The sequence below is a fragment of the Leucopleurus acutus genome (genome assembly GCF_964270905.1).
Source record: "Leucopleurus acutus genome assembly, chromosome: 18".
Classification (NCBI taxonomy): domain Eukaryota; kingdom Metazoa; phylum Chordata; class Mammalia; order Artiodactyla; family Delphinidae; genus Leucopleurus; species Leucopleurus acutus.
Genome location: NC_139160.1, coordinates 29,357,136 through 29,370,480, shown reverse-complemented (window position 1 = coordinate 29,370,480; position 13,345 = coordinate 29,357,136). Strand labels below are relative to the sequence as shown.

At 36.6% G+C, this 13,345-nt stretch overlaps 1 pseudogene across 1 annotated transcript; it reads right to left on the bottom strand.

The window, feature by feature from the left end:
- Positions 1-2,224: 2,224 nt before the first annotated feature.
- LOC309974600 (mesoderm-specific transcript homolog protein-like) lies at positions 2,225-8,443 on the bottom strand (annotated as a pseudogene). Its single transcript has 3 exons — positions 8,435-8,443; positions 2,621-3,212; positions 2,225-2,500 (listed from the first exon to the last, which is right to left on the bottom strand). The product of its transcript is annotated as a mesoderm-specific transcript homolog protein-like (transcript).
- Positions 8,444-13,345: the final 4,902 nt, after the last annotated feature.

The window sequence follows — 13,345 nt, the reverse complement described above, 5'->3', positions numbered from 1 at the left end:
TCCTTCACCTTAGCAGGGACACCACTGGACTTCTAGAAATTTCACTGAAGTTGAAGGTCCCTGAAGTTCTGACAGATTTATTTCCCACATTCTTACATATACATATCTTACTAATGTTAGCATAGTGACTACAATGTATGTGTGTTCTGTTTCTTTGGAGAACTGTAACTGATACATATTTCGGTAGCAGGACTTGTTCTAAAAGAACAGAATCTTACAGATGAGCTTTCTGGATTTTTTCTGGGCTTTCTAGAATCCTAGAATTGGTTCTCTAGTCTGAATAGTTTTAAATGCTCTAATAACCCTATTTCCAGTGCTAAAGAAGTCACTGACGGTCAATGTCATGATGCAGCAACAGAGATATGCAAAATATCACTATTGGGTATTTATAATTAAATACTTATAAAAGGCATTGTTCTGGGTCACCATGTAGTTGATACCTTAAACATTTCAGCTAAACTAATGAGTTTAAATAAATTAACTTGTTACTGCTCTTTGAGTTCTCTCACTTCGCTGTATTCCGATCATTCTTAATAGATATATTGGTTATTTTCATGAAAACTATAAATGTTGTCAGAGTTATACTAAGAAATTTAACTACTATGTCTCCTAAATACTGTCTGGCACCTCCTTTTCTGTGACAATTGCTCTTCCTTATCCCCTAAAACAGAAATTCTACTCCTTTACTTGTGAAAACCTGCCATCTCTTTGGCACATAGCGAGATCTACATCTATATCTCTATCTATCCACATATCTGTATATAACATTATACATATTATATCTATGTTATACATAGATATATCATAATTTTATATGTTGTCAGTTTATAGTTATTATAAAAAAAGCATCTCCATTAGTTATTTCCTTTGTGTTTTCCAAGAACAATAAATGTCCTTTTACATGTGCCCTCCTGAGCTTTGATTTGTCTCATTTTTGAGCATGTTCACAAATACATGTTTTATTGTATTTTTGCTGTTGCTGGTATCTTTTTTGGTCAAAATTCATTTTTATTAATAAAAATAAACACTTATTCCCGTTTCAGTCATTATGCTGGAAGTTACTAATTAAAAAATGTAAATAATCACTTAATAATCCTGTTTTAACTAAGACAACGAAACTGTGGCTTAAAAAATAAAAGTATTCAGCACCACTTGATCATATACCTTTCAGACTTTGTTCTTAAAATTTCTGGAACTTTCCTGTCTGTGAAGTACAGGAGTTGCTGAGTTACGTGAGGAACTCTCTCTGTGGCAACCAAAGAGAAGTTAAGCAATCAGCCTATATTCAGCCTGCTAACTTGGACTATACAATGTTCCCTTCCTCTCCACTCTAGCTCAGGAGAGACATGCTTCTAAGCACTGAGGTATGAAGAGTCCAACTGTTATTAGTTGGAAAGACCAGTTCTAATAGCAAATAATGGTAAATCTCCAACACAGATCCTACTGTCCTTAATGTCCTGTGGTTTTAGGAAATTATGTAAATATTTTGGATTTAGTTCAATTTATTCAGAAATAAAACATGTTTAATAACATTAAACTACTCTGCCAGAGTAAGTGTCTGCTGGTTAGTATCCTTATAAAAGAAAAAATATATATATATGTAAAATACATGTAGGTAAATCATAGTCTTAAAGTATACTTAGAATACTGCTTTATTAAAATCAAAATCTAACAAAATGTCTTCAATTAGAAGAAGCTAATGAAACTAAATCCAAAGTTATGACAAGGGAGACTTGCTCTCAGTTAAAGTTGTATTGCTTAGAGAACTTAAAGCCATTCTAGGCAAGGTTAAGGTGGCACTTCCTTATTCTTTACTACACGTAATTTCAATCAGGGTTGGGCCAGAAATGAGCATTTCTAAATATAATATTTCAGAAAAGTCCATAGAAGTGTTTCAAAGACTTTTATGCAAAAGAATGTCTGTTTGTCTTTCTGTATCGGTGAGTAGTATGCCCATCAGAATTTCCTAATAACACAAAGACAAAGGCCTGATCAGATGTCACACCTGATCAGATGTCAAAGGAATGGGAGGTGAACTATTAGGTCACCCGTAGAGTTTCTGCTAGCCTTTTAGTATATGCTGTTCACCAGTGTGAGTCAGGTGGACTTTTGTGAGAGAATAGTGTTTGGTAACCAGGAGATTTTTGTGGCATTTCTTCCTAAGTGGAATACACAACAGATAAGGGAATAGGGGAGGTAATACAGGGAAGTTACTCTTTCCAGCTCAGAAAGAGTTGATGAAGCCCATATATGTATCCAAGAAGCCCATGGGATCCTCTAGCTGTGGATAGTGGCTAATGTGGTCATCCAGAATGACACTGTGGACTGTGGCAGCATTTTCCTGTACAGCTCCAAAAACTCTGGATAGGAATTTACCAGATCCAATGGCCCTTAGATAAAATGAATGGGAATAGATACAATGACAAGAGCTCTCACCCAGTGTCTTCTAAACTTTTTCATCTGATTGATATACTGCAAAAGACTGTTGATAACCAAGTTCCTGTCATTGTGGCGTATCCCTGCTCACATGTCCCACAGCTCATTCTCACTCTCAGAGGGTCAGGTGTACAGCCCCAAATCTGAGGAGAGACCTCAAGAGAATACAAAATTCATCAGTCACGTGAGGATGGGTGACAGCATGCCTCCATCTTTGAGAAGGTTTTGGAGAAGGAGAAGAAGGTGAGCTTCAAGAAATATACCTCCATTTGACAGACAGAGACTGTTAATGGTAAGTTGACCAGATCTATTCTGCTTGAACCTATAGAGCAGCTCCTGAGTAAAGATATCCCCACAGGCATAAGACAACAAGTTGATCCTACTGTTCTGGAACCCCAGATGCCACAAAAGCGCCTCCATGATGCTGGCCTTCTCAAATATGGAATAGTCATGTGGTCTTGGTTTGTCACTGAAGCCAAAACCTAGGAAATTGAGGACAATCACTCGATGAAACCTGAGGGTCAGACTTCCCATATCTTGCACCAATCATAGCTGGACATTGTAAAACCGTATAAAAGTACGACTATCTCCGGACTTCAAACCACACCCACAGAGTCTTAGTAGAAGATACTCAGTCCCTTTTAGGTAAAAAAAATTGCCTGATGACTTCCATGAGTGAAAAACAGAGGAAAGCTGGGGGTGGCGGAAGGAGGGGCGGTGATGTGCAGATAGGCCACAAGCAGGGGCATAGCCAATAGCCCCACCTAAACCCACCACTACCTCATCCTGATTCTGGTAAGACTTGGGTTTCAAGACTCCATGTTTGGGGGACACCTGTTGCTGCTGTCTTTAAGTGTTTTTATTATTTTTTTCTTTTTTTTCTAACTTTATTGCGGAATAATTGACATAAAAATTTGTATATATTTAAAGTGTATAACTTGATGATTTGATATACATATACATTGTGGAATGATTAACAAGATCAAGACAATTAATATGGTCATCACCTCACATAAGTGATGTAGTTAACTATTTATTCCCTGATTGTTTTGATTTAAAGGAATCTAAAGTCATAATACTGAGTCATTGCATAAATAAGTTACCTTGAAGAGAGTCTTTTTTCTTTCTAAATTTAATATTAACAAGCTCAATATCTAGACTGGTAACAAATCCCTTGATTTATCCTATTAAGGTGCATGTCTTTTAATTTTGTGTTCTTGTGTAAGTTTTATTTCAACTGTAAGCACTCTTTGGAGAATATTAGTACTTTAGCAAATGTTTGTCTATTTCTCTAACAGTGCTAGAAGGATGTGAAACATTTAATGATTTTGATATGGAACCCATATTCATGATGAAAACTAAGACAATGTTTCTTTCCTTTCTACACCAGGGATGGCCTCAGGTGTAATTTTGACTAGATTTTTTTTCTCACTAGGTCAGGGAGCTCTATTGTTGAGGTCTTTATTGTTCTTTTTGTTTTTGTTTCCAATTTTGCGAAGAAATAGTAGGCATATTCCTTCGGGCTCTCTTAACTCAGTTATGAAACTGATTGCCCATTCCTCTAATATGCTTGGAAATACAAAAACAAAAACAAAACAAAACAAAACACTGAAGCCATTTTCTGCTCATTATGGTTCTATAGAAATACAAAATCATCATGTCTATTGAGCAAAGACACTTTGAACTCTTCCCCAAAGTGAAGGATTAGTTCCTTCTGAAACTTTTATAAGTACTGAGGCCTTGATATGAAAATTGTTTTAAGTTGGAAGTCACTCAGACTGACTTATTTTAATAAAAGTCCATCCTGGGGAACTGGCTGCACATAATTGACAGCAGTTCACCATCCTTTTGGTTGATCTTTGGTTACTTGACCTCTCTAACTTAAAATAATTGAGTCAACAACCCCTGCTTATCACAATAAATAAACTTTATAATCATTCTTCTATCTTCATATGCTTTATTTAACCCAGTATCCTCTTCTGGACTGCCACAGAGATACCTGGGACCAATACCAACTGTCATGGTTAAATGACTGCCTGTTCACTGCCTCCAAACTCCCTTACCTTCTACTCTTCTGCTAGAAGTACTTTCTCCATTTGAAAATATTGTATCAACATCTCTTTCTGGCATGAAACAGTACTCCAGCTCACCTGTTATAATTCTTAATCTGGATCTTAAGAAAATGATCAATATGTACTAAATAGAATAGTCATTGACTTCCATAGACTCCATAAGAGGTAACTAATTTTCTCTAAAAATAATATATCAGAAAATAATTTAGGGCAATGAGTTAGCCATAATATAGCCTTAATATTTATTTTGGGTATACTGGACCTAAAATATATTCCTGCTTATATTACTACAGTGACAGGAGATACTCCATAAATTACAAAACTCTTTGACTGCTGCTGCTGAAGACTCAGACTTTTACAGGTTTGTGATTTCTCCAAACTCCATGAAAGAATAAACCTCCAACCATTGTGGATTTCAATGCTCACACTCTAATATCCTTGTAGAAGACAATTGGACTAGAGACCAAAAGGGGAATGCTTCATTTACTCTAATGCATAGATTTTCTACTTGAGCTGCTATGCTATGTGATTCTAAATTGGCTATCTCCACATTTGGGAATAACACTAAGGACTATGTTGGGTGAGCCACCGGTGTGTGGTGAAAAAATACACAAATAATTAAATTAGAATTTTGACATTTGATTTACATTCATTTTTATGTATTTTTAAAAATGTATATATTGTATATATTTTTCAATGTACATTTTGTACTAGAACCATAGGGTATATAAATAATTTGCATGTAAGTGTGTATTTATTAAGGTGTACTCAATTTTTTTTTTACGTGTGGAGCTAAACAATAAGGAAATGTGTAGAAACTGCTTCTCCAAAGGACTGTTTTAACTCCACAGTTCCAGATACCTGGGAGCCTGTCATGGGCTCCAAAAAGTTGACCAAAAATTGATTTGTGATTTTGAAGGAACTTCCAAAGTGTTTTCTAGAGTGCTTATATGTTTTTACCTTTTCATCAGCAAGGGTTGAGTGTTCGTTTCTCTACATCCTCATCAGCATTTGGTGTTGCCAGTATATATATATTTTTTATGTTTGTCAGTCTGATAGGTAAGTAGTGATATGTAAACAGCTAACCACCAGAAATATCTCTCCTAGGAATTTATTCAAGAGAAATGAAAACCTATGTTCACATAAAAACCTGTACTTTAATGTTTAATAAGTTGTTACTTTACTAATAATAAATAAAACCTGGAAACAACCCAGATGTTCTTTAATATGAGAATGATTAAACAATCTTATGGTGCATTCAAATCAGGGAATACTATTCAGCAATAAACAGGAAAAAAACATTAAAAAACACAAAAATGTGTCTGAATCTCTGGGGAATTATGCTGAGTGAAAAACAAATCCCTAAAGGTTACATACAGTATAATTCCATTTAAATAATATTCTTGAAATGACAAAATTATAGAAATGGATAACAAGTTAGTGGTTGTTAGAAGTTAAGGAGAAATGAGTGAGAAGAAAGCAGATATGACTATAAAAGGACAACATGAGACATCTGGATGGTTATAGAAATGCTCTGTTTCTTGACTGTATCAATGCCAATATTCTACTTGGGATATTGTCCTATAGTTTTTGAAGGATGTCAACTTTAGGAGAAGTTGGGTAAACAGTACATGGAATTTCTCTATATTATCTTTTACAACTGCATGTGAATATACAATAACCTCAAAATAAAAAAGCTTGATTTAAACAGTAATATGTGTGCCTTCCTTTCCATGTCTGGGTAATCCTTCAAAAACTGATGTTGATATTTTTATTCTCTTGTATATCCTTCAGTACAGTAATGGTGACAGAGGATAAAAGGAAGGGACACATGGCCAAATGAAGATCATTGTAAAGTTCAAAACTCCTGAAGGTATTTTCCATCCCATATTAACAGTTCAATAAATAAAACATTTTCCATATTTTGTAATGTATTTCAATTGTATTTTTGTATATTTGAGTAAACTCTCAAAGGTCAGTTGATTACTTTCACAAATTTGAACAAATTTCAAGCTGACATTAAAAATAATTGTAATCAATTTTCCAGATTGGCCTATTTTTCTACATTTCGCCTCCAAACATTTAAATTTTGAAAGGCTTACTAAGTAGCTCTTGTTAATAATTTTCCTGAACAAGTTGATTATTCAAATAGTATAGACTAAGGCAAGGTCTAATTGTTAATTCTCTAGATTGATTAATCTCTCCTCCTATTTCAAGGCAAACATACTAAAACAATAGACATTAAATATATAACCCGATCTCTCTCCAGAATGATAAATCAAGCATATCTCCTTCATTATTACTAAGTATCAATAGAAGAAAAGTGTTATAAAGATGCTTTCTTTTATTGTAGTTGAAATTGATATAAATTTTCCTACAAATGTGATATGGAAAATGAAAATGTGTCTTTCAAAAAGTGTCTTAAAATATAAACTTAACTACCACTTCTGAAAAAATGAAGTAGACATACATTTGTCCTACATTTTCTGCTAAATACAACTAAAAATCCTGGACGTTGTATATAAAATATTTTAAGACTTAAAGAAAAAGAAGAAGACAGGGAAGCTAGGAAACTTAAGATCCAAGGAACAACACAGTGGTGAGTTCCCTGGGTTTTCTTTTTACCTCATAAATCAAAGACTTTAAGCTGAAAAAGCTGAGAATTAAAAACACCAACAGACACAATCAAAAACAGCCCAACCAAAGCTTGCTCTCTCTAGGTAAAGGAGAAACTTAGCAAAAAGTAAATATTTTTAGATAATAACAGTGCTATTAATTGTAAACACCTCAGAAAAAAACAAAATCTCAACCCTTCCCACACCAGCAGAAACAATGAGGGGAACCTGAACTTCCAACCTTGAGGGTTTGTGAGGATGTACTCAACTATACTGTTGGAGTAGTATCAAAAAGGCCAAGTAGGGAGCCAGGGTTCTCACCTCTTCCTGGCAGTAACAAGTTATCTTCTCCCTCACGTGGTATCACTGGAAACAACATGCAGAACCTGAACTTCCATGTCCACCCTGAAGGAATAGAGTATCCCTCCCTCTTTACAGTAGGTAGTTTCAGAGCTTGTCTGCTGGAGAGTCAGGACATTCAGCTTTGCACAGCAATAATATATACACATCCACCACAGTGGTTATGGAGATGAAATAAAGATCCCATCTTTGACCAGCTGTAATGAGGCCCCTCCCCAACCTTGGGTATCAATAGAGACTGAGTGAGGAACCTGCAATTTCACTTCCACCTGGTATTAAGGAGAGAGTGCCCAACCTTTCTCAAGCAAAAACAGTATCAGAAAAAACATCTAAAAGAGATGGTTTATATAAGATCCAGAGACCCATAACATAAAAGGAAAATGTCCATAATAGAAAAATTCCTCAGGGAGTGGCTAGGGTGGCAGAGTAGGAAGACCCTAAGCTCACCTCCTCCCATAGGCACACCAAAATTACAACTATTTACAGAGCAACAATTGATGAGGAAGTCCAGAAGACTGGCAGAAAAGATATTCCATAACTAAAGAAATAAAGAAGAAACCACAAGACAGGTAAGAAGGACAGAGATGCAGTATAGTCAAGACCCATAACCTCAGGTGGGTGACCTACAAACAGGAGGATAATTACAATTGTAGAAGTTTTCCCCAAGGAGTAAGGGGTCCAAGTGCCACATTGGGCTACCCAAACTGGGGATCCTGAATCAGGAGATAAGACCAGAGAACTTTGGCTTTGAAAGCCACTGGGTTTACTTTTGGGACATCCAGAGAGCTGAGGGAAAGAGAATCCACTCCTAAAGAGCACACACAAAATCTCATATGATCTGGGACCCAAGAGAGATGCAATAATTTGAAAGGATCCTGGGTCAAACCACCTAATGAACTTGGAGAGGCTTAGGAAGCAACTGGAGCTCACCCTGAGGACATAGACACTTACAGCAGCCATTTTGGGGAGCTCATTCTAACATGAGGATGCTGGTGCTGGCAAGCACCAATTTGGAATCCTCACTCTGGCTCATTAGCTGTGGGACCTAGTCCTGCCCACCAGCCATGGCTGGTGGCACCAGTACTGGAAGCTTCAGACCAAGCAGTTATCCAAGAGAGGACACAGTTCCTTCCACCATTAGGCCAGGTGCCTTAAGAACCCTGAGCCCACAGCCACCCCAAACCTAGCCCTGTCCACCAGAGGGCCCATGACCCAGCCCCACACACTAGTGCACTGACACTAGCCACAGGACCCCTTGGAGCCCCACAGCCAGCTGTACAAACCCAGTGCCCACTCACCAGTGGGACTGATAGCAAATCCGGGATCCCCAGGCCCTGCAAACAAGGCAAGTGCTGACCCACTGTTGGGCAGGGCTGAGTTCTAGGGTGGTTGATTGCAGAGCTAGGAGTCCCAGATCTAGTGTTGTCCTGCTGGTGGGTGGAGCCAGGTCCTGATACAGTAAGCTACAGTCTGGGGTGTTGAAAGCTGATGTCAGCCCAATGCTGAGTATGGCTGGATCCCAGGGTGGTCAGCTAAGGGGTCCTAGGTGGCTTGGAGCTTGTGTCTGTCTGCTCATGGTCAGTCTGGGGCCCAGGGTGTACCTGGGGATAATGCTGGCTACTGGTGGACAGAGTCAGATTCCAGGGTCTCTTGCTGCAGGGTCCTGGGGGTCCTGGAGATAGTGTTAGCGTAAGGTATTTGGGGCTGCAGCCAGCTACCTCATGAGCCAGCCCTACCCACAATTGGCCAGCAGCCCCTACATAATGCAGGGTCTGTTAACCAACCAGACTGGGGACTATCCACAACTACAAGATTTCCCACAGTAGTCAGCTAGACACAAAAAGGAACCACAGAGCCACGTAGGGGGCAGCCCAATAGCATACAGTTTTGATGACCAGAGGAGTGTGTGCTGCTGGGACACATAGGACATCTCCTACAAAAGGTCACTCTCCAAGGCTGGGAAATGAAATCAACCTACATAATACATAGAAATAAAAACAGTGAATTAGGCAAAATGAGACAACAGAAGACTATTTTCTAAATAAAGGAACCAGTTAAAATCCAAGAAGAAGAACTAATTGAAGTGGACATAAGCAATCTACCTGGCAAAGAGTTCAAGGTAATGATGATAAAGATGCTGAAAGAAATTGAGAGAAGATTAGATGATAGAGTAAAAAGTTAGAGGTTTATAACAAAGAGTTAAAAATATAAAGACAAATGAAACATAGCTGAAGAGTAGAATAACTGAAATAAAAAATACACTAGAAGAAATCAATGGTAGATTAAATGACTCAGAAGACAGGATCAGTGAGCCAGAAGACAGAGTAGTGGAAACCACTGAAGGTGAATAGAAGAAAGATGAAAAAAAAAAAAAGAATAAAAATAAATAAACTTCGTTTAAGAGACCTCTGATACAACATCAAGCATACTAGCATTCACATGATAGGGGTCCCAGGGTCCCAGGAGGGGAAGAGAGAGAAAGGGGCAGGGGCAGAGAACATAGTTGAAAATATAATAGCTGAAAACTTCCCTAACCTGAGAGTGAAAACAGACATCCAGGTCCAGGAAGCTCAGAGAGTCCCACACAAGATCAACCTAAAGAGGACCACACCAAGACACACTGTAGTTAAAAATTGCAAAAATTAAAGATGAAGAGAGAATATTAAAAGCAGCAAAGGAAAAGCAACAAGTTACACACAAGGGAAGTCCCATTAGGAGTTATGAGCTGACTTTTCAGCAGAAGCTCTGCAGGCCAGAAGAGAGTGGCACAATATATTTAAAGTGATGAAAGGGAGAAACCTACCACCAAGAATACTCTAATTGGCAAGACTTTAATTCAGATTTGATGGAAAGATCAAAAGATTTACATACAAGCAAAACTAAAAGAGTTCAGCACCACCAAACTAGCTTTACAAGAAATGTTAAAAGGAACTTCTCTAAGTGAAAAAGAGATGGCAACAACTAGAAATATGAATAATAGAAAAGGAAAAATTCCAGTGGTAAAGGCAAATATAAAGGTATTATTGAAGATCAGCAGAAAGAAATGGAAAAATTCTGTATCCCCATCATTACCAAGCTGTATCAGAGCACAGGAGGCATGCAAAGAGGAATGCCAGGAGGAATGCCTGTGGGCTTCCCTAGTGGTGGAGCTCCTCTGTCTGGTGGTGTCTTCTTTGGGCCCAACACTGAAGAGGTTGATTAAGCCAACCTAGCATAGATTAAGTATTGTTCCATGCAAAACATTGAAGGACCCAACTTTGTAGCAAATTTCATGGCAATTTTACAGTTGAGCTTCTATAGTAAATAACTGAACATTCTTGATTCTTGAACATGGAAAGTGTGCACAAGAAAAGGAAATAACTGCACTTTTATAAGCACTGGATTGTAAGTGGAAAATTCAATGTCTTAAGTAAAACTGTATTTAAAGTTGAAAACAAAACAAACAAACAAATAAATAAAAGTTAGTAAATAAATAGTTAGTAAGTCAATTATGTACAAAGCTAGTAGGAAGATTAAAAGACAAAAGTAGTAAAATCATTAATATTCACAAGTAGTTAAGGGATATTCAAAACAAAAAGATATGTCAAACAGTAAATGGTTGCAGGTGTGTAAAAACTCAGGGATGTTAAAATGCATTTGAAATTAAGAGATCACCAAAATAAAATAATCATGTGTATATATACATATATTGTTATATATAAACCTCATGGTAACCACAAACCAAAAATGTATAATAGATACACACACAAAAGACAGAAAGGAGTTCAAATATAACACTAAAGATAAGTTTTATAAGGAAAATAATAAGGGAAGAGAATAAAAGTAGAAAGGAACAGAAAATAACTACAAAGTAACCCCAAAACAATTAACAAAATGGCAATAAGTACATACCTATTGATAATTATTTTAAATATAAATGGATTAAATATTTAGATCAAAATACATAAAGTGACTGAATGGATACAAAAACAAGACCCATATATATGATGCCTACAAAAGATTCATTTCAAAATCTAAAGAAATACACAGACTGAAAATGAGGGATGGAAAAGTTATTCTACACAGATGAAAATGAAAAAAAACCTGGGGTAGCAATAGTTAAATCAGACAAAGTAGATTTTAAAACAAAGACTGTAATGGGAGACAAAGAAGGACCTTACATAATGATCAAGTGATCAATCCAAGAAGGAGATATAACAATTGTAAATATATATGCACCCAACATATGAGCACCTAAATACATAAAACAGATATTAATATACATCAAGGGAAATATTGATAGTAACACACTAATATTAGTGGAATTTAACATTCCACTTAACATCAATGAAGAGATCATCCAGACAGAAAATCAATAAGGAAACATTTGCCTTAAATGCCATTAGATCAAATGGACCTAATAGATACATATAGAATATTCCATCCAAAGTGGCAAAATATACATTCTTTCAAGGCATATGCAACATTCTCCATAATAGACCACATGCTATGACACAAAACAATCTCAGATAATTTAAGGAAATTGAAATCTTATCAAGCACCTTTTCTGACCACAGCCCTATAAGACTACAAATCAACTACAAGAAAAAAATAAAAATAAACTGCAAAAGAACCCACAAATATATGGAGGCTAAACAATATGCTACTAAGCAGCTAATGGGTCAATGAAGAAATCAATAAAATACCTGTAGGCAAATGAAAACAAAAATATAATGATCCAAAATATATGGGCACAGCAAAGGCAGTTCTAAGAGGTAAGTTTATACTGCAGAAAATAGGAAAAATCTCAAATAAACAACCCAATCTTACAACTAAAGAAACTAGAAAAAGAAGAGCAAACAAAACCAAAAGTTAGTAGAAGGAAAGAAATCATAAATACCTGAAGAGAAATAAATAAAATAGAGGAAAACAAAACAACCCAGCCGCCCCCCAGAAAATAGGAAAGATCAATGTAATTAAAAGCTGGTTCTCTGAAAAGAAAAATAAAATTGATAAAACTTTAGTCAGACTTATCAAGAAAAAAAAAGGCTTCCCTGGTGGTGCAGTGGTTGGGAGTCCACCTGCCAATGTGGGGGTGTGGGTTCGTGCCCCAGTCCGGGAGGATCCCGCATGCTACAGAGCAGCTGGGCTCATAAGCCATGGCCTCTGGGCCTGTGTGTCTGGAGTCTGTGCTCCATGGCAGGAGAGGCCACAGCAGTGAGAGGCCCATGTACCACACAAAAAAAAAAAAAAAAAAAAAAAAGAAAGAAAGAAAGAGAAAAGAGAGAGAGAGGGCCAAAATCAATAAAATCAGAAATGAAAATGAGGAAGTTACAACTGATTCCACAAAAATACAAAAGATTATAACAGATCACTATTAACAATTGCATGCCCAAAAAATGAACAACCTAAAAAAAATGAACAAATTCCAGGAAATGTAGACTCTCCCAAGACTGAACCAGGAAGAAATAGAAAATATGAACAGATCAATTACCAGTAATGAACTTGAATCAGTAATTTAAAATACTCAAAAGAAACAAGAATCCAAGACCAAATGACTTCACAGGGAAATTCTACCAAACTTCTAGAGAAGAGTTAACACCAATCGTTCTCAAACAATTCCAAAAATTTAGCAGGAAGGAACACTTCTGAACTCATTCTACAAGGCCAGCATCACCCTAATACCAAAACCAGACAAAGATATGAGAAAAAGAAAACTACAGCCCAATATCACTGGTGAACATAAAAATTCTTCAATAAAATATTTGCAAACCAAAGTCAACAATAGAGTAAAAGGATCATACACCATAATCAAGTTGCATTTATCTACAGGATGCAAAAATAATTCAATATAATCAAATCAATCATTGTGATGAACTGCAT